Source organism: Ascaphus truei, assembly GCF_040206685.1.
Source record: "Ascaphus truei isolate aAscTru1 chromosome 3 unlocalized genomic scaffold, aAscTru1.hap1 SUPER_3_unloc_10, whole genome shotgun sequence".
NCBI lineage: Eukaryota > Metazoa > Chordata > Amphibia > Anura > Ascaphidae > Ascaphus > Ascaphus truei.
The window spans coordinates 429,212-448,555 of NW_027453822.1; the positions used below are offsets into that span (position 1 = coordinate 429,212).

Genomic DNA, 19,344 nt, shown 5'->3' on the forward strand with positions numbered 1-19,344 from the left:
CCGTGTCCGGCCCCGCGCTCCCGTGTCCGGCCCGCTCTCCCGTGACCGGCCCCCCCCCTGCTCTCCCGTGTCCGGCCCCTGCGCTCCCGTGACCGGCCCCGCTCTCCCCGTGTCCGGCCCCTGCGCTCCCGTGACCGGCCCCCCCCGCGCTCCCGTGTCCGGCCCCTGCGCTCCCGTGACCGGCCCTGCTCTCCCGTGTCCGGCCCCTGCGCTCCCGTGACCGGCCCTGAGCTCCCGTGACCGGCCCCGCGCTCCCATGACCGCCCCCCCCCCCGCGCTCCCGTGACCGGCCCTGCGCTCCCGTGACCGGCCCCTGCTCTCCCGTGTCCGGCCCCTGCTCTCCCGTGTCCGGCCCCGCGCTCCCGTGTCCGGCCCGCTCTCCCGTGACCGGCCCCTGCTCTCCCGTGTCCGGCCCCGCGCTCCCGTGTCCGGCCCGCTCTCCCGTGACCGGCCCCTGCTCTCCCGTGTCCGGCCCCTGCTCTCCCGTGTCCGGCCCCGCGCTCCCGTGTCCGGCCCGCTCTCCCGTGACCGGCCCCTGCTCTCCCGTGTCCGGCCCCTGCGCTCCCGTGACCGGCCCCCCCCCGCGCTCCCGTGACCGGCCCTGCGCTCCCGTGACCGGCCCCGCGCTCCCGTGTCCGGCCCTGCTCTCCCGTGACCGGCCCCCCCCCCGCGCTCCCGTGACCGGCCCTGCGCTCCCGTGTCCGGCCCCGCGCTCCCGTGTCCGGCCCTGCGCTCCCGTGTCCGGCCCTGAGCTCCCGTGACCGGCCCCTGCGCTCCCGTGTCCGGCCCCTGCGCTCCCGTGACCGGCCCCCGCGCTCCCGTGACCGGCCCCCCCGCGCTCCCGTGACCGGCCCCCGCGCTCCCGTGACCGGCCCCGCTCTCCCGTGACCGGCCCCGCTCTCCCGTGACCGGCCCTGCTCTCCCGTGACCGGCCCCCCCCTGCTCTCCCGTGACCGGCCCCTGCTCTCCCGTGACCGGCCCCCCCCCGCGCTCCCGTGACCGGCCCTGCTCTCCCGTGACCGGCCCCCCCCGCGCTCCCGTGTCCGGCCCCTGCGCTCCCGTGTCCGGCCCCCCCCTGCTCTCCCGTGTCCGGCCCCTGCGCTCCCGTGACCGGCCCTGCTCTCCTGTGACCGCCCCCCCCCCCGCGCTCCCGTGACCGGCCCCGCTCTCCCGTGTCCGGCCCCTGCGCTCCCGTGACCGGCCCCCCCCCGCGCTCCCGTGTCCGGCCCCCCCCGCGCTCCCGTGACCGGCCCCCCCCCCGCGCTCCCGTGACCGGCCCCTGCTCTCCCGTGTCCGGCCCCTGCGCTCCCGTGACCGGCCCCTGCTCTCCCGTGTCCGGCCCCTGCGCTCCCGTGACCGGCCCTGCTCTCCCGTGTCCGGCCCCTGCTCTCCCGTGTCCGGCCCCTGCTCTCCCGTGTCCGGCACCTGCGCTCCCGTGTCCGGCCCCGCGCTCCCGTGTCCGGCCCGCTCTCCCGTGACCGGCCCCCCCCGCTCTCCCGTGTCCGGCCCCTGCGCTCCCGTGACCGGCCCCTGCGCTCCCGTGACCGGCCCCCCCCCGCGCTCCCGTGACCGGCCCTGCGCTCCCGTGACCGGCCCCTGCTCTCCCGTGTCCGGCCCCTGCTCTCCCGTGTCCGGCCCCTGCGCTCCCGTGACCGGCCCCGCTCTCCCGTGTCCGGCCCCTGCGCTCCCGTGACCGGCCCCCCCCCCGCGCTCCCGTGTCCGGCCCCTGCGCTCCCGTGACCGGCCCTGCGCTCCCGTGACCGCCCCCCCCGCGCTCCCGTGACCGGCCCCCCCCCCCGCGCTCCCGTGACCGGCCCCCCCCCTGCTCTCCCGTGTCCGGCCCCCGCGCTCCCGTGACCGGCCCTGCTCTCCCGTGACCGCCCCCCCCCCCCGCTCTCCCGTGTCCGGCCCCTGCGCTCCCGTGACCGGCCCCCCCCCCCGCGCTCCCGTGTCCGGCCCCGCGCTCCCGTGACCGGCCCTGCGCTCCCGTGACCGGCCCCTGCTCTCCCGTGACCGGCCCCGCGCTCCCGTGACCGGCCCTGCTCTCCCGTGACCGCCCCCCCCCCCCGCTCTCCCGTGTCCGGCCCCTGCGCTCCCGTGACCGGCCCCCCCCCCCGCGCTCCCGTGTCCGGCCCCGCGCTCCCGTGACCGGCCCCTGCTCTCCCGTGACCGGCCCCTGCTCTCCCGTGACCGGCCCCGCGCTCCCGTGACCGGCCCCTGCTCTCCCGTGTCCGGCCCCGCGCTCCCGTGACCGGCCCCTGCTCTCCCGTGTCCGGCCCTGCGCTCCCGTGACCGGCCCCTGCTCTCCCGTGACCGGCCCTGCGCTCCCCGTGACCGGCCCCGCGCTCCCGTGACCGGCCCCTGCTCTCCCGTGTCCGGCCCCGCGCTCCCGTGACCGGCCCCTGCTCTCCCGTGTCCGGCCCCGCGCTCCCGTGACCGGCCCTGCGCTCCCGTGACCGGCCCCTGCTCTCCCGTGACCGGCCCCGCGCTCCCGTGACCGGCCCCGCGCTCCCGTGACCGGCCCCGCTCTCCCGTGACCGGCCCTGCTCTCCCGTTTCCGGCCCCTGCGCTCCCGTGACCGGCCCCTGCTCTCCCGTGACCGCCCCCCCCCCGCGCTCCCGTGTCCGGCCCGCTCTCCCGTGACCGGCCCCCCCCTGCTCTCCCGTGTCCGGTCCCTGCGCTCCCGTGACCGGCCCTGCTCTCCCGTGACCGCCCCCCCCCGCGCTCCCGTGACCGGCCCCCCCCGCGCTCCCGTGACCGGCCCCTGCTCTCCCGTGTCCGGCCCCGCTCTCCCGTGACCGGCCCCTGCTCTCCCGTGACCGGCCCCTGCTCTCCCGTGTCCGGCCCCGCTCTCCCGTGTCCGGCCCCTGCTCTCCCGTGTCCGGCCCCTGCGCTCCCGTGACAGGCCCCGCAGCAGCAGCTCTCGTCGCTCAGTACTCGCCACGAGTACCGGTCCCGCAGCAGCAGCTCTCGTCGCTCAGTAATCGCCACGAGTACCGGTCCCGCAGCAGCAGCTCTCGTCGCTCAGTACTCGCCACGAGTACCGGTCCCGCAGCAGCAGCTCTCGTCGCTCAGTACTCGCCACGAGTACCGGTCCCGCAGCAGCAGCTCTCGTCGCTCAGTACTCGCCACGAGTACCGGTCCCGCAGCAGCAGCTCTCGTCGCTCAGTACTCGTCACGAGTACCGGTCCCGCAGCAGCAGCTCGTGTCGCTCAGTACTCGCCACGAGTACCGGTCCCGCAGCAGCAGCTCTCGTCGCTCAGTACTCGTCACGAGTACCGGTCCCGCAGCAGCAGCTCTCGTCGCTCAGTACTCGCCACGAGTACCGGTCCCGCAGCAGCAGCTCTTGTCGCTCAGTACTCGCCACGAGTACCGGTCCCGCAGCAGCAGCTCTTGTCGCTCAGTACTCGCCACGAGTACCGGTCCCGCAGCAGCAGCTCGTGTCGCTCAGTACTCGCCACGAGTACCGATCCCGCAGCAGCAGCTCTTGTCGCTCAGTACTCGCCACGAGTACCGGTCCCGCAGCAGCAGCTCGTGTCGCTCAGTACTCGCCACGAGTACCGGGCCCGCAGCAGCAGCTCTCGTCGCTCAGTACTCGCCACGAGTACCGGTCCCGCAGCAGCAGCTCTCGTCGCTCAGTACTCGCCACGAGTACCGGTCCCGCAGCAGCAGCTCTTGTCGCTCAGTACTCGCCACGAGTACCGGTCCCGCAGCAGCAGCTCTCGTCGCTCAGTACTCGCCACGAGTACCGGTCCCGCAGCAGCAGCTCTCGTCGCTCAGTACTCGCCACGAGTACCGGTCCCGCAGCAGCAGCTCGTGTCGCTCAGTACTCGCCACGAGTACCGGTCCCGCAGCAGCAGCTCTCGTCGCTCAGTACTCGCCACGAGTACCGGTCCCGCAGCAGCAGCTCTTGTCGCTCAGTACTCGCCACGAGTACCGGTCCCGCAGCAGCAGCTCTCGTCGCTCAGTACTCGCCACGAGTACCGGTCCCGCAGCAGCAGCTCTCGTCGCTCAGTACTCGCCACGAGTACCGGTCCCGCAGCAGCAGCTCTCGTCGCTCAGTACTCGCCACGAGTACCGGTCCCGCAGCAGCAGCTCTCGTCGCTCAGTACTCGCCACGAGTACCGGTCCCGCAGCAGCAGCTCTCGTCGCTCAGTACTCGCCACGAGTATCGGTCCCGCAGCAGCAGCTCTCGTCGCTCAGTACTCGCCACGAGTACCGGTCCCGCAGCAGCAGCTCTCGCCGCTCAGTACTCGTCACGAGTACCGGTCCCGCAGCAGCAGCTCTTGTCGCTCAGTACTCGCCACGAGTACCGGTCCCGCAGCAGCAGCTCTTGTCGCTCAGTACTCGCCACGAGTACCGGTCCCGCAGCAGCAGCTCTCGTCGCTCAGTACTCGCCACGAGTACCGGTCCCGCAGCAGCAGCTCTCGTCGCTCAGTACTCGCCACGAGTACCGGTCCCGCAGCAGCAGCTCTCGTCGCTCAGTACTCACCACGAGTACCGGTCCCGCAGTAGCAGCTCTCGTCGCTCAGTACTCGCCACGAGTACCGGTCCCGCAGCAGCAGCTCGTGTCGCTCAGTACTCGCCATGAGTACCGGTCCCGCAGCAGCAGCTCGTGTCACTCAGTACTCGCCACGAGTACCAGTCCCGCAGCAGCAGCTCTCGTCGCTCAGTACCTGCCACGAGTACCGGTCCCGCAGCAGCAGCTCTTGTCGCTCAGTACTCGCCACGAGTACCGGTCCCGCAGCAGCAGCTCTTGTCGCTCAGTACTCGCCACGAGTACCGGTCCCGCAGCAGCAGCTCTTGTCGCTCAGTACTCGCCACGAGTACCGGTCCCGCAGCAGCAGCTCTCGTCGCTCAGTACTCGCCACGAGTACCGGTCCCGCAGCAGCAGCTCTCGTCGCTCAGTACTCGCCACGAGTACCGGTCCCGCAGCAGCAGCTCTCGTCGCTCAGTACTCGCCACGAGTACCGGTCCCGCAGCAGCAGCTCTCGTCGCTCAGTACTCGCCACGAGTACCGGTCCCGCAGCAGCAGCTCTCGTCGCTCAGTACTCGCCACGAGTACCGGTCCCGCAGCAGCAGCTCCCGTCGCTCAGTACTCGCCACGAGTACCGGTCCCGCAGCAGCAGCTCTTGTCGCTCAGTACTCGCCACGAGTACCGGTCCCGCAGCAGCAGCTCTTGTCGCTCAGTACTCGCCACGAGTACCGGTCCCGCAGCAACAGCTCTCGTCGCTCAGTACTCGCCACGAGTACCGGTCCCGTAGCAGCAGCTCTCGTCCCTCAGTACTCGCCACGAGTACCGGTCCCGCAGCAGCAGCTCGTGTCGCTCAGTACTCGCCACGAGTACCGGTCCCGCAGCAGCAGCTCTCATCCCTCAGTACTCGCCAGGAGTACCGGTCCCGCAGCAGCAGCTCTTGTCGCTCAGTACTCGCCACGAGTACCGGTCCCGCAGCAGCAGCTCTTGTCGCTCAGTACTCGCCACGAGTATCGGTCCCGCAGCAGCAGCTCTCGTCGCTCAGTACTCGCCCCGAGTACCGGTCCCGCAGCAGCAGCTCTTGTCGCTCAGTACTCGCCACGAGTACCGGTCCCGCAGCAGCAGCTCTCGTCGCTCAGTACTCGCCACGAGTACCGGTCCCGCAGCAGCAGCTCGTGTCGCTCAGTACTCGCCACGAGTACCGGTCCCGCAGCAGCAGCTCTTGTCGCTCAGTACTCGCCACGAGTACCGGTCCCGCAGCAGCAGCTCTCGTCGCTCAGTACTCGCCACGAGTACCGGTCCCGCAGCAGCAGCTCTCGTCGCTCAGTACTCGCCCGAGTACCGGTCCCGCAGCAGCAGCTCTCGTCGCTCAGTACTCACCACGAGTACCGGTCCCGCAGCAGCTCTCTTATCGCTCAGTACTCGCCACGAGAACCGGTCCCACAGCAGCAGCTCTCGTCGCTCAGTACTCGCCACGAGTACCGGTCCCGCAGCAGCAGCTCTTGTCGCTCAGTACTCGCCACGAGTACCGGTCCCGCAGCAGCAGCTCTCGTCGCTCAGTACTCGCCACGAGTACCGGTCCCGCAGCAGCAGCTCGTGTCGCTCAGTACTCGCCACGAGTACCGGTCCCGCAGCAGCAGCTCTCGTCGCTCAGTACTCGCCACGAGTACCGGTCCCGCAGCAGCAGCTCTCGTCGCTCAGTACTCGCCACGAGTACCGGTCCCGCAGCAGCAGCTCTCGTCGCTCAGTACTCGCCACGAGTACCGGTCCCGCAGCAGCAGCTCGTGTCGCTCAGTACTCGCCACGAGTACCGGTCCCGCAGCAGCGCTCTCGTCGCTCAGTACTCGCCACGAGTACCGGTCCCGCAGCAGCAGCTCTTGTCGCTCAGTACTCGCCACGAGTACCGGTCCCGCAGCAGCAGCTCTCGTCGCTCAGTACTCGCCACGAGTACCGGTCCCGCAGCAGCAGCTCTCGTCGCTCAGTACTCGTCACGAGTACCGGTCCCGCAGCAGCAGCTCGTGTCGCTCAGTACTCGCCACGAGTACCGGTCCCGCAGCAGCAGCTCTTGTCGCTCAGTACTCGCCACGAGTACCGGTCCCGCAGCAGCAGCTCTCGTCGCTCAGTACTCGCCACGAGTACCGGTCCCGCAGCAGCAGCTCTCGTCGCTCAGTACTCGTCACGAGTACCGGTCCCGCAGCAGCAGCTCGTGTCGCTCAGTACTCGCCACGAGTACCGGTCCCGCAGCAGCAGAGAGGGGTTTAAGCGAGTCTTGCTCCCCCACGTAGTATTCGGGTATGGAGAGGACATAGAATCCATTGTTTAAATGAGTATTGTTTGCGATTGGATTTGCCGGTTTCCCTTATTTGAGACTAGTGTGTGTAATAATAATATGAGGAACTAATAAAATACTAATTATTGTTCTATTTGTAGCCCTGTTTCCCCCTTGTTCTGGGAGGTTCTGGGAGGTTCTACAGTCTACGCTGTTAGTGTGGTACAATAGTACGCAGTGTCACGCCGCAGTGTCACGCCGCGCTCACCACGAACTGGACTAAGACCCGCGGGCTGATGTGGGGATGTATAAGCACCGACCTACAACCACGCGGTCCGGTGTGCGTAATCCAAGTCGCGTTGCCGAGTCAGGGTAGTCAAGGTACTTGCCGTGGTTCGGTGTTGGAGAGTAGAGAGTGATAGATGTCCGTAAGCCGTGGTCCAGCGGGAGAGAGGGTAGAATGGTCGAGGTACGCAGCACAAATAGCAAGAACAAAAGAACCGACAGCAGCGAGCACAACGCATAACCCAAAGTTTATGCTCAGCAATGACGGAGTGGGAGAGCCCAGTATAAAAAGGGCAAGGAGCTGCCCCTGCCGTGGGATGCGCCCGAGGGGTGGGGCTTCACGGTGGCCGTGGGATGCGCCCGAGGGGTGGGGCTTCACGGTGGCCGTGGGATGCGCCCGAGGGGTGGGGCTTCGCGTGGCCGTGGGATGCGCCCTAAGGGTGGGGCTTCACGGTGGCCGTGGGATGCGCCCGAGGGGTGGGGCTTCGCGTGGCCGTGGGATGCGCCCGAGGGGTGGGGCTTCTTGGTGGCCGTGGGATGCGCCCGAGGGGTGGGGCTTCGCGGTGGCCGTGAGATGCGCCCTAAGGGTGGGGCTTCGCGTGGCCGTGGGATGCGCCCGAGGGGTGGGGCTTCGCGGTGGCCGTGGGATGCGCCCGAGGGGTGTGGCTTCGCTGTGGCCGTGGGATGCGCCCGAGGGGTGGGGCTTCGCGTGGCCGTGGGATGCGCCCGAGGGGTGGGGCTTCACGGTGGCCGTGGGATGCGCCCGAGGGGTGGGGCTTCGCGTGGCCGTGGGATGCCCCGAGGGGTGGGGCTTCACGGTGGCCGTGGGATGTGCCCGAGGGGTGGGGCTTCGCGGTGGCCGTGGGATGCGCCCGAGGGGTGGGGCTTCACGGTGGCCGTGGGATGCGCCCGAGGGGTGGGGCTTCGCGGTGGCCGTGGGATGCGCCCGAGGGGTGGGGCTTCGCGGTGGCCGTGGGATGCGCCCGAGGGGTGGGGCTTCGCGGTGGCCGTGGGATGCGCCCGAGGGGTGGGGCTTCGCGGTGGCCGTGGGATGCGCCCGAGGGGTGGGGCTTCGCGGTGGCCGTGGGATGCGCCCGAGGGGTGGGGCTTCGCGGTGGCCGTGGGATGCGCCCGAGGGGTGTGGCTTCGCGGTGGCCGTGGGATGCGCCCGAGGGGTGGGGCTTCGCGGTGGCCGTGGGATGTGCCCGAGGGGTGGGGCTTCGCGGTGGCCGTGGGATGCGCCCGAGGGGTGGGGCTTCTTGGTGGCCGTGGGATGCGCCCGAGGGGTGGGGCTTCTTGGTGGCCGTGGGATGCGCCCGAGGGGTGGGGCTTCGCGGTGGCCGTGGGATGTGCCCGAGGGGTGGGGCTTCTTGGTGGCCGTGGGATGCACCCGAGGGGTGGGGCTTCACGTGGCCGTGGGATGCGCCCGAGGGGTGGGGCTTCGCGGTGGCCGTGAGATGCGCCCGAGGGGTGGGGCTTCTTGGTGGCCGTGGGATGCACCCGAGGGGTGGGGCTTCACGTGGCCGTGGGATGCGCCCGAGGGGTGGGGCTTCGCGGTGGCCGTGAGATGCGCCCGAGGGGTGGGGCTTCTTGGTGGCCGTGGGATGTGCCCGAGGGGTGGGGCTTCTTGGTGGCCGTGGGATGCGCCCGAGGGGTGGGGCTTCGCGGTGGCCGTGGGATGTGCCCGAGGGGTGGGGCTTCTTGGTGGCCGTGGGATGCACCCGAGGGGTGGGGCTTCACGTGGCCGTGGGATGCGCCCGAGGGGTGGGGCTTCTTGGTGGCCGTGGGATGCACCCGAGGGGTGGGGCTTCACGTGGCCGTGGGATGCGCCCGAGGGGTGGGGCTTCGCGGTGGCCGTGAGATGCGCCCGAGGGGTGGGGCTTCTTGGTGGCCGTGGGATGTGCCCGAGGGGTGGGGCTTCGCAGTGGCCGTGAGATGCGCCCGAGGGGTGGGGCTTCGCGGTGGCCATGGGATGTGCCCGAGGGGTGGGGCTTCACGTGGCTGTGAGATGCGCCCGAGGGGTGGGGCTTCACGTGGCCGTGGGATGCGCCCGAGGGGTGGGGCTTCGCGTGGCCATGGGATGCGCCCGAGGGGTGGGGCTTCGCGGTGGCCGTGGGATGCCCCGAGGGGTGGGGCTTCGCGGTGGCCGTGGGATGCGCCCGAGGGGTGGGGCTTCGCGGTGGCCGTGAGATGCGCCCGAGGGGTGGGGCTTCGCGGTGGCCGTGGGATGCCCCGAGGGGTGGGGCTTCGCGGTGGCCGTGGGATGCCCCGAGGGGTGGGGCTTCTTGGTGGCCGTGGGATGCGCCCGAGGGGTGGGGCTTCGCGTGGCCATGGGATGCGCCCGAGGGGTGGGGCTTCTTGGTGGCCGTGGGATGCGCCCGAGGGGTGGGGCTTCGCGGTGGCCGTGGGATGCCCCGAGGGGTGGGGCTTCGCGGTGGCCGTGGGATGCCCCGAGGGGTGGGGCTTCTTGGTGGCCGTGGGATGCGCCCGAGGGGTGGGGCTTCGCGTGGCCGTGGGATGCGCCCGAGGGGTGGGGCTTCTTGGTGGCCGTGGGATGCACCCGAGGGGTGGGGCTTCGCGGTGGCCGTGGGATGCGCCCGAGGGGTGGGGCTTCTTGGTGGCCGTGGGATGCGCCCGAGGGGTGGGGCTTCGCGGTGGCCGTGGGATGCGCCCGAGGGGTGGGGCTTCGCGGTGGCCGTGGGATGCGCCCGAGGGGTGGGGCTTCGCGGTGGCCGTGGGATGCGCCCGAGGGGTGGGGCTTCACGGTGGCCGTGGGATGCGCCCGAGGGGTGGGGCTTCGCGGTGGCCGTGGGATGCGCCCGAGGGGTGGGGCTTCGCGGTGGCCGTGGGATGCGCCCGAGGGGTGGGGCTTCACGTGGCCGTGAGATGCGCCCAAGGGGTGGGGCTTCGCGGTGGCCGTGAGATGCGCCCGAGGGGTGGGGCTTCGCGGTGGCCGTGGGATGCGCCCGAGGGGTGGGGCTTCGCGGTGGCCGTGAGATGCGCCCGAGGGGTGGGGCTTCGCGGTGGCCGTGGGATGCGCCCGAGGGGTGGGGCTTCGCGGTGGCCGTGAGATGCGCCCGAGGGGTGGGGCTTCGCGGCGGCCGTGAGATGCGCCCGAGGGGTGGGGCTTCGCGGTGGCCGTGGGATGCGCCCGAGGGGTGGGGCTTCGCGGTGGCCGTGAGATGCGCCCGAGGGGTGGGGCTTCGCGGTGGCCGTGGGATGCACCCGAGGGGTGGGGCTTCGCGGTGGCCGTGGGATGCACCCGAGGGGTGGGGCTTCTTGGTGGCCGTGGGATGCGCCCGAGGGGTGGGGCTTCGCGGTGGCCGTGGGATGCACCCGAGGGGTGGGGCTTCGCGGTGGCCGTGGGATGCGCCCGAGGGGTGGGGCTTCGCGGTGGCCGTGGGATGCACCCGAGGGGTGGGGCTTCGCGGTGGCCGTGGGATGCACCCGAGGGGTGGGGCTTCGCGGTGGCCGTGGGATGCACCCGAGGGGTGTGGCTTCGCGGTGGCCGTGGGATGCACCCGAGGGGTGTGGCTTCGCGGTGGCCGTGGGATGCGCCCGAGGGGTGGGGCTTCGCGGTGGCCGTGGGATGCGCCCGAGGGGTGGGGCTTCACGGTGGCCGTGGGATGCGCCCGAGGGGTGGGGCTTCGCGGTGGCCGTGGGATGCGCCCGAGGGGTGGGGCTTCGCGGTGGCCGTGGGATGCGCCCGAGGGGTGGGGCTTCGCGGTGGCCGTGGGATGCGCCCGAGGGGTGGGGCTTCGCGGTGGCCATGGGATGCGCCCGAGGGGTGGGGCTTCACGTGGCCGTGAGATGCGCCCAAGGGGTGGGGCTTCGCGGTGGCCGTGAGATGCGCCCGAGGGGTGGGGCTTCGCGGTGGCCGTGGGATGCGCCCGAGGGGTGGGGCTTCGCGGTGGCCGTGGGATGCGCCCGAGGGGTGGGGCTTCGCGGTGGCCATGGGATGCGCCCGAGGGGTGGGGCTTCACGTGGCCGTGAGATGCGCCCGAGGGGTGGGGCTTCGCGGTGGCCGTGAGATGCGCCCGAGGGGTGGGGCTTCGCGGTGGCCGTGAGATGCGCCCGAGGGGTGGGGCTTCGCGGTGGCCGTGAGATGCGCCCGAGGGGTGGGGCTTCGCGGTGGCCGTGGGATGCGCCCGAGGGGTGGGGCTTCGCGGTGGCCGTGAGATGCGCCCGAGGGGTGTGGCTTCGCGGTGGCCGTGGGATGCGCCCGAGGGGTGGGGCTTCGCGGTGGCCGTGGGATGCGCCCGAGGGGTGGGGCTTCGCGGTGGCCGTGGGATGCGCCCGAGGGGTGTGGCTTTGCGGTGGCCGTGGGATGCGCCCGAGGGGTGGGGCTTCGCGGTGGACCTTACAAGGAGATCTTGAGCTGTCTGTGTTGTTGTTGAGACCAGGACAGGCTTTTGGGTTATTTTTCTGTAGTTCTTCTCGGGTACTCTGAGCATCCAGCTCTAGTGGGCTCCGGATATCAGCCCCCACCACGGCATCCTTCCCCCCCTGTCCTATGACTGGCACTCGGACAGGGAATATAGTAGAACCAGGACCCTTTATTAGCAGCACATTATACAGCCACTGCAACTCTTCCTACAGTGCTGTAGGTGAGGGGACCGCCGGCAGCGGTGCGTAGGGAAAGAGGTTTGCGCCCCCCTGTTCTAGAGGGTGCCTACCCTGAAAGTAGGGGCAATGAGTCTTGATGTTCCCCAGGCCGGCGCCTGGGGTGGGCCAGCTCATCCTCGCAATGGGAGACTGACAGCCCATGCTCTCTCCTTTCTCTCCAGAGCAGGACTGAACTAAATTTAGAACACTCCCCTGATTAGGGTCAGAGAGGACGGGCTCAGGGTCTAGACCTATACTGATAGGCTTACCCAGGCCATGAGTCACCACCTCACCTCTGTCCATCACAGAGGAGCCTGAAGGGGGACAAAAACCCACTGATTAACCTGTTAATGCCCTGAACTTATTAGGGACTTACATAGCAGGGGGAAAGACAGGTAGAATAGACTTACCATGTTACATACTGTTAACCACATGAGTGCTGAAGGGGTCAGCAACATGTAGTTTAGCAGCAGTGAAAGGGTGTTTGTTTAAATGTAACTGTCACGGGAGACCAGGACTAATACCCGGGATCAATATCGCCAGACAGACACGGGAGACCAGGACTAATACCCGGGATCAATATCGCCAGACAGAACACGGGAGACCAGGACTAATACCCAGGATCAATATCGCCACACAGAACACAGGAGACCAGGACTAATACCCAGGATCAATATCACCAGACAGAACACAGGAGACCAGGACTAATACCCAGGATCAATATCGCCAGACAGAACACGGGAGATCAGGACTAATACCCGGGATCAATATCGCCAGACAGAACACGGGAGATCAGGACTAATACCCGGGATCAATATCGCCAGACAGAACACGGGAGACCAGGACTAATACCCAGGATCAATATCGCCAGACAGAACACGGGAGATCAGGACTAATACCCGGGATCAGTATCGCCAGACAGACCACAGGAGACCAGGACTAATACCCAGGATCAATATCGCCAGACAGAACACGGGAGAGCAGGACTAATACCCGGGATCAATATCGCCAGACAGACACGGGAGACCAGGACTAATACCTGGGATCAATATCGCCAGACAGATACGGGAGACCAGGACTAATACCCGGGATCAATATCGCCAGACAGAACACGGGAGACCAGGACTAATACCCGGGATCAATATCGCCAGACAGATACGGGAGACCAGGACTAATACAGGGATCAATATCGCCAGACAGAACACGGGAGACCAGGACTAGTACCAGGGATCAATATCGCCAGACAGAACACGGGAGACCAGGACTAATACCAGGGATCAATATCGCCAGACAGAACACGGGAGAGCAGGACTAATACCTGGGATCAATATCGCCAGACAGATACGGGAGACCAGGACTAATACAGGGATCAATATCGCCAGACAGATACGGGAGACCAGGACTAATACCCGGGATCAATATCGCCAGACAGAACACGGGAGACCAGGACTAATACCCGGGATCAGTATCGCCAGACAGATACGGGAGACCAGGACTAGTACAGGGATCAATATCGCCAGACATACACGGGAGACCAGGACTAATACCCGGGATCAATATCGCCAGACAGAACACGGGAGACCAGGACTAATACCCGGGATCAGTATCGCCAGACAGATACGGGAGACCAGGACTAGTACAGGGATCAATATCGCCAGACATACACGGGAGACCAGGACTAATACCCGGGATCAATATCGCCAGACAGACACGGGAGACCAGGACTAATACCCGGGATCAATATCGCCAGACAGAACACGGGAGACCAGGACTAATACCAGGGATCAATATCGCCAGACAGACACGGGAGACCAGGACTAATACCCGGGATCAGTATCGCCAGACAGACACAGGAGACCAGGACTAATACCAGGGATCAATATCGCCAGACAGAACACGGGAGACCGGGACTAATACCCGGGATCAATATCGCCAGACAGACACGGGAGACCAGGACTAGTACCAGGGATCAATATCGCCAGACAGAACACGGGAGACCGGGACTAATACCCGGGATCAATATCGCCAGACAGACACGGGAGACCGGGACTAATACCAGGGATCAATATCGCCAGACAGACACGGGAGAGTTTATCAAATTAATTTATTGGAAAAACATATCCACAACTATACAAAAGACACGAACATCACACATCACACATACCCAACTGGGGACACTGGGGGGTACCCTGCCTAACTAGTCACAGGGACCTATACCCAACTGGGGACACTGGGGGGTACCCTGCCTAACTAGTCACAGGGACCTATACCCAACTGGGGACACTGGGGGATACCCTGCCTAACTAGTCACAGGGACCTATACCCAACTGGGGAGACTGGGGGGTACCCTGCCTAACTAGTCACAGGGACCTATACCCAACTGGGGACACTGGGGATACCCTGCCTAACTAGTCACAGGGACCTATACCCAACTGGGGACACCCTGCCTAACTAGTCACAGGGACCTATACCCAACTGGGGACACTGGGGGGTACCCTATACTGGGGGATAAACTGCCTAACTAGGGACCTACTGGCAGAGATTTCCACTGTTCTCTCTCTTTGCCCAGTGCCTACAGGACTGGTTTTCAGGCCTGAGACCAGCACTGGATTGGACACTGCAGTCTCTCTCTTTCACAGCCACACCTCTGTAACTCTCTGCAGGGTCTGTCTGCTGGGGGTCTCCCTCCCTGTCTGCTAGGGGTCTCCCTCCCTGTCTGCTAGGGGTCTCCCTCCCTGCCTGCCAGGGGTCTCCCTCCCTGCCTGCTAGGGGTCTCCCTCCCTGCCTGCTAGGGTTCTCCCTCCCTGCCTGCCAGGGGTCTCCCTCCCTGCCTGCTAGGGGTCTCCCTCCCTGCCTGCTAGGGGTCTCCCTCCCTGTCTGCTAGGGGTCTTCCGGCCCTGATTGGTGGGTAGGAAGGTGCTGCCTACATGCCCAGGCCCTGATTGGTGGGTAGGAAGGAGCTGCCTACATGCCCAGGCCCTGATTGGTGGGTAGGAAGGTGCTGCCTACATGCCCGGCCCTGATTGGTGGGTAGGAAGGTGCTGCCTACATGCCAAGGCCCTGATTGGTGGGTAGGAAGGTGCTGCCTACATGCCCGGCCCTGATTGGTGGGTAGGAAGGTGCTGCCTACCTTCCCAGGCCCTGATTGGTGGGTAGGAAGGTGCTGCCTACATACCCAGGCCCTGATTGGTGGGTAGGAAGGTGCTGCCTACATGCCCGGCCCTGATTGGTGGGTAGGAAGGTGCTGCCTACATGTCCGGCCCTGATTGGTGGGTAGGAAGGTGCTGCCTACATGCCCAGGCCCTGATTGGTGGGTAGGACGGTGCTGCCTACACGCCCAGGCCCTGATTGGTGGGTAGGAAGGTGCTGCCTACATGCCCGGCCCTGATTGGTGGGTAGGAAGGTGCTGCCTACATGCCCGGCCCTGATTGGTGGGTAGGAAGGTGCTGCCTACATGCCCAGGCCCTGATTGGTGGGTAGGAAGGTGCTGCCTACATGTCCGGCCCTGATTGGTGGGTAGGAAGGTGCTGCCTACATGCCCGGCCCTGATTGGTGGGTAGGAAGGTGCTGCCTACATGCCCAGGCCCTGATTGGTGGGTAGGACGGTGCTGCCTACCTGCCCAGGCCCTGATTGGTGGGTAGAACTGCAACATAACATTTGCAACAATTCTCCTGCAAACATATTAACCCCGGATTCCTGAGGTGCTGGAACCAAGTAAAGACATACATATATATACATAACATATAATTCTAACTGAATAAGAAATAATATTTCAGTGTGATATCTATCTGTACGTCTGTACATATATGTGTACATCTATATATCTGTATATCTACTATCGGTATATCTATCTAACTGTATATCTATCTATCTATCTATCTATCTATCTATCTATCTATCTATCTATCTATCATAATTGGTGGCCAGAATAGTTTACGCCGCCTCAGACCTGCCTTTGGGGAAATACGTCTGACTTCCTGTCCACATCAACGCAAACACAGAGGAAGACGCAATTTGCTGAACGTTTCCACGTCCAAATTGTATAAAAGATATTTTTTACCCAATTCATTTTTTTTATTTTTTAAATCTACCCCTGCAGGGAGGCAAAGGGCTTATACTTTATATTCAAGGTTCAAAAGCCTAAAGTGGAAGGATTTCGTGAGTTTTTGCTACATCAGCTCAAGGTTCAGAAAAGCCGGATTAATATTCCATTCGAAGCATCTTCTGAGATAAATGGAGATAAGGACCTGTTTTATGAACATTAAAGAGTCTATTAAAAGTGCCTGCCTTCTCCACACTGCGGAGATGTAATCAGCTTAGACGAGCTATAAAACAATTTATTCATACAAAGGGATACAGCCGAGTTACTTCATTTACAAGAGAAAATCCTGGATATACTGTAATTCCAAAGAGGGAGGGTTACCCCTGCCCGAGGAAGAGAGAGAACTCGCGAAAGCGTGTCTTATAATATCAATTGTTACTCCAAATAAAAATCTCACCTAATACTGAAGTACTCATCTACTCTGCGCTACTGGACTAGCACGGCTATTTCTACTTAATTATGTGTAGTAACACAGGAGGGAGAGGGAGGAGGGGTATTTAACCTTTTATAGGACCAACAAGTATTAGATATGTTACACGCTTTCCAACCTCTCAGGGTCCTTCATCAGGTGTGCCAGAAATACAGAAACACAATATAATATACAGTGTGTGTAAGAGGGATATCTGGTCACAATGGATATTGACAGGAAGTGTGAGATAAGATGAGATGCCTGGTGTGTGTGAAAATTAGCAGAGACATACTGTAGAGCGCCTTTATCTTTTGAAATGTAAAGGCGACCTAGACATTAAGGAGATGTGAGCGAGAGTGGGAGGTGGGAGGTGAGTGAGTGTGTAGGGGGAATGGGAGGGGGTGGTGAGCGAGTGTCTGGGGGGAATGGGAGGGGGTGGTGAGCGAGTGTGTGGGGGGAGGTGACAGAGGAGGTGAGTGGGACACGATAGTGACTGAGAAAATATCTATCACTATAAACACCACTATAACTAAAGAGGTTTTTAAATTGATTGATATTGTCATGATAATGTCATGAGATATTAGGTATTTTAATCCCATTGGTGCTTAAGGGGTTAATGAGCTACAGTTTAACGTTTAAAATACAAAAGTTGTGGTCTGTCTTGTCAGGGATCTGTGGGAGTTCAAAAGGGCTTGATTGAAGTTGGGTGTGAGAAGTACACAGAGTGGGTTTATTGTATGTTAGCACCTTTTTGCCGGCCTAGTGGGACAAGCTGATATAGTCTTGATAAACCAATAATGGGCTTAACCTTTATTGGGATAATATAAACAGCTGTGTGATGCTCCATACTCCAGACGTAAAAAAAATCGCTTCCTTAAGCATGAGTGGGTAAACTGCATTGGTGAAATACCCTCCAAGGATATAATAATATACCACACTTCTTCCCTGTTACAATGCAAAAGTATCCACAAATTACCGAATAGCTGGTCCACATTCCACTTGCACTGCGGTGAGAATCAACACTTTCTAGTGTCCAGTCACATAAACATCGGAATGGATTTGATAGAAGTATAAAACAAGAGAATAATAACTCATGTTTGTGCGGGTATAATCCTTATGGTGTGTCCATCAGTCCCAGGGTATAGGTGTGCCTCCGTCCATCAGTCCCAGGGTATAGGTGTGCCTCCGTCCATCAGTCCCAGGGTATAGGTGTGCCTCCGTCCATCAGTCCCAGGGTATAGGTGTGCCTCCGTCCATCAGTCCCAGGGTATAGGTGTGCCTCCGTCCATCAGTCCCAGGGTATAGGTGTGCCTCCGTCCATCAGTCCCAGGGTATAGGTGTGCCTCTGTCCATCAGTCCCAGGGTATAGGTGTGCCTCCATCCATCAGTCCCAGGGTATAGGTGTGCCTCCGTCCATCAGTTCCAGGGTATAGGTGTGCCTCCGTCCATCAGTCCCAGGGTATAGGTGTGCCTCCGTTTTCCAGCAGCTTGTAGATGAGAGGACAGAAAAACAAAGCGCGACTGCACCAACCAAAGGTGGAGGTAACTAACGGGTTAAATCGTGTGCGTGCCCAATAAAAAACAATTTATTGGATCCAAGTAAAAACAGCTACATAGAGGGGTACACGAGACCCCCACCAACGCATTTCGACCATTGGTGTTTCTCAAGGTGTACGACACCTTTATTGGGAGCCAGGTTACCCACTCACTGTCACCCTCAATCTCGCAGATATTTGGTGGTTTATAGCATATTCCCACAAACATTTTCTTAATACTTTTACCTCCACTGCTAATTTCTATCCACAAAGACTCTACATTTTCATCATTCCCTTCATAGACATCATCCCTTATAATAGGTTTTAGATCCGGTTTAACATATAAACATACTCCACCTCCCCTTCTATTTGTTCGATCCTTCCGAAAAAGGGAATAACCCTCTAAATTAACTGTCCAGTCATGAGTTTCATCCCACCATGTTTCAGTAATGCCGATGATATCATACTGCTCCCTTGCAGCTATTAATTCAAGCTCCCCCATTTTATCTTTCAGGTGAGTGTGAAATGAGGGGGGGGGGGGAGAGAGAGAAATACAGAAAAAGGACCAGAAACAAAAGGTGGAACTAAGCGGATGTGGAATAGCTCAAAAAGACTAATGGCCGGTGCACTAAACTCTGTTAGGTTATTTAAAGTAACTTTAACTAGATATGCGCGATATTTTGACCAATATTTGAATTGCCCAGGAGTTCCAGACCCTTCAAACAACACATTGAGACACCTGTGCACAAAAAATAGCCCACCTGAGATAATGTACATACCGGGGACACCTGAGATAATGTACATACCTGGGACACCTGAGATAATGTACATACCTGGGACACCTGAGATAATGTACATACCTGGGACACCTGAGACAATGTACATACCTGGGAGACCTGAGATAATGTACATACCTGGGAGACCTGAGATAATGTACATACCTGGGACACCTGAGATAATGTACATACCTGGGACACCTGAGATGCCTGTGATACTTTAGATACCTGAGATGCCTGAGATACTTTAGATACCTGTGATGCCTGGGATACCTGAGATACTTTAGATACCTGGGACACCTGAGATAGTTTAGATACCTGGTATACCTGAGAGATATGCTCATAGGAGTAATTGAAATATACTTTGCATATCCTATTACCATATATCCCAGGTATCTCAGGTGGGCTCCTTCTCCTTGTTTGAAGGTGGGTAATATATAGAGAGATTTAACCTGACATTATTTAGGTCATACCTAAAGGTGGCATTAATCCCATCCAGGCCCCGAAATATGGGCACATTTTAGTTACCTGAGGTATATGCAAATCTTGATATGCAAATTGTATTTACATGACACATTAGTTTATATCCCAGGTGTGTTCCTTTTTGTGCACAGGTATTTCTCCATGTTCGGAAAGGTACATATAGTACTTCGGACGGTAGTAAAATAGGAGATTCCTCTCTCTCTCATAAAGAGTAAATAGAGGGAAAAGGGAGAATAGTTAAAGAAAGATGGGGAGATAGAGAGAGCGGTGAAGGTTAGAGAGGGGGACGAAAAGGTTTTAGGATAGTCAGAGAGAAATATGAAAAAAGGTCAAGTGCTGGTGGGTAATTTATAGCCCATCTGGGGTACTTCTCGTCCCTTTGTACTTCAACTGTGTCTTGATGTC

The 19,344-nt window shown here is 62.3% G+C and overlaps 1 protein-coding gene across 1 annotated transcript in view; it reads left to right on the forward strand.

Moving 5' to 3' along the window:
- The window catches only part of LOC142473321 (cholecystokinin receptor-like), a 58,520-nt gene that overhangs the window by 18,168 nt on the left and 21,008 nt on the right, over positions 1-19,344 (forward strand). The gene's annotated exons all lie outside the window — the stretch shown is intronic.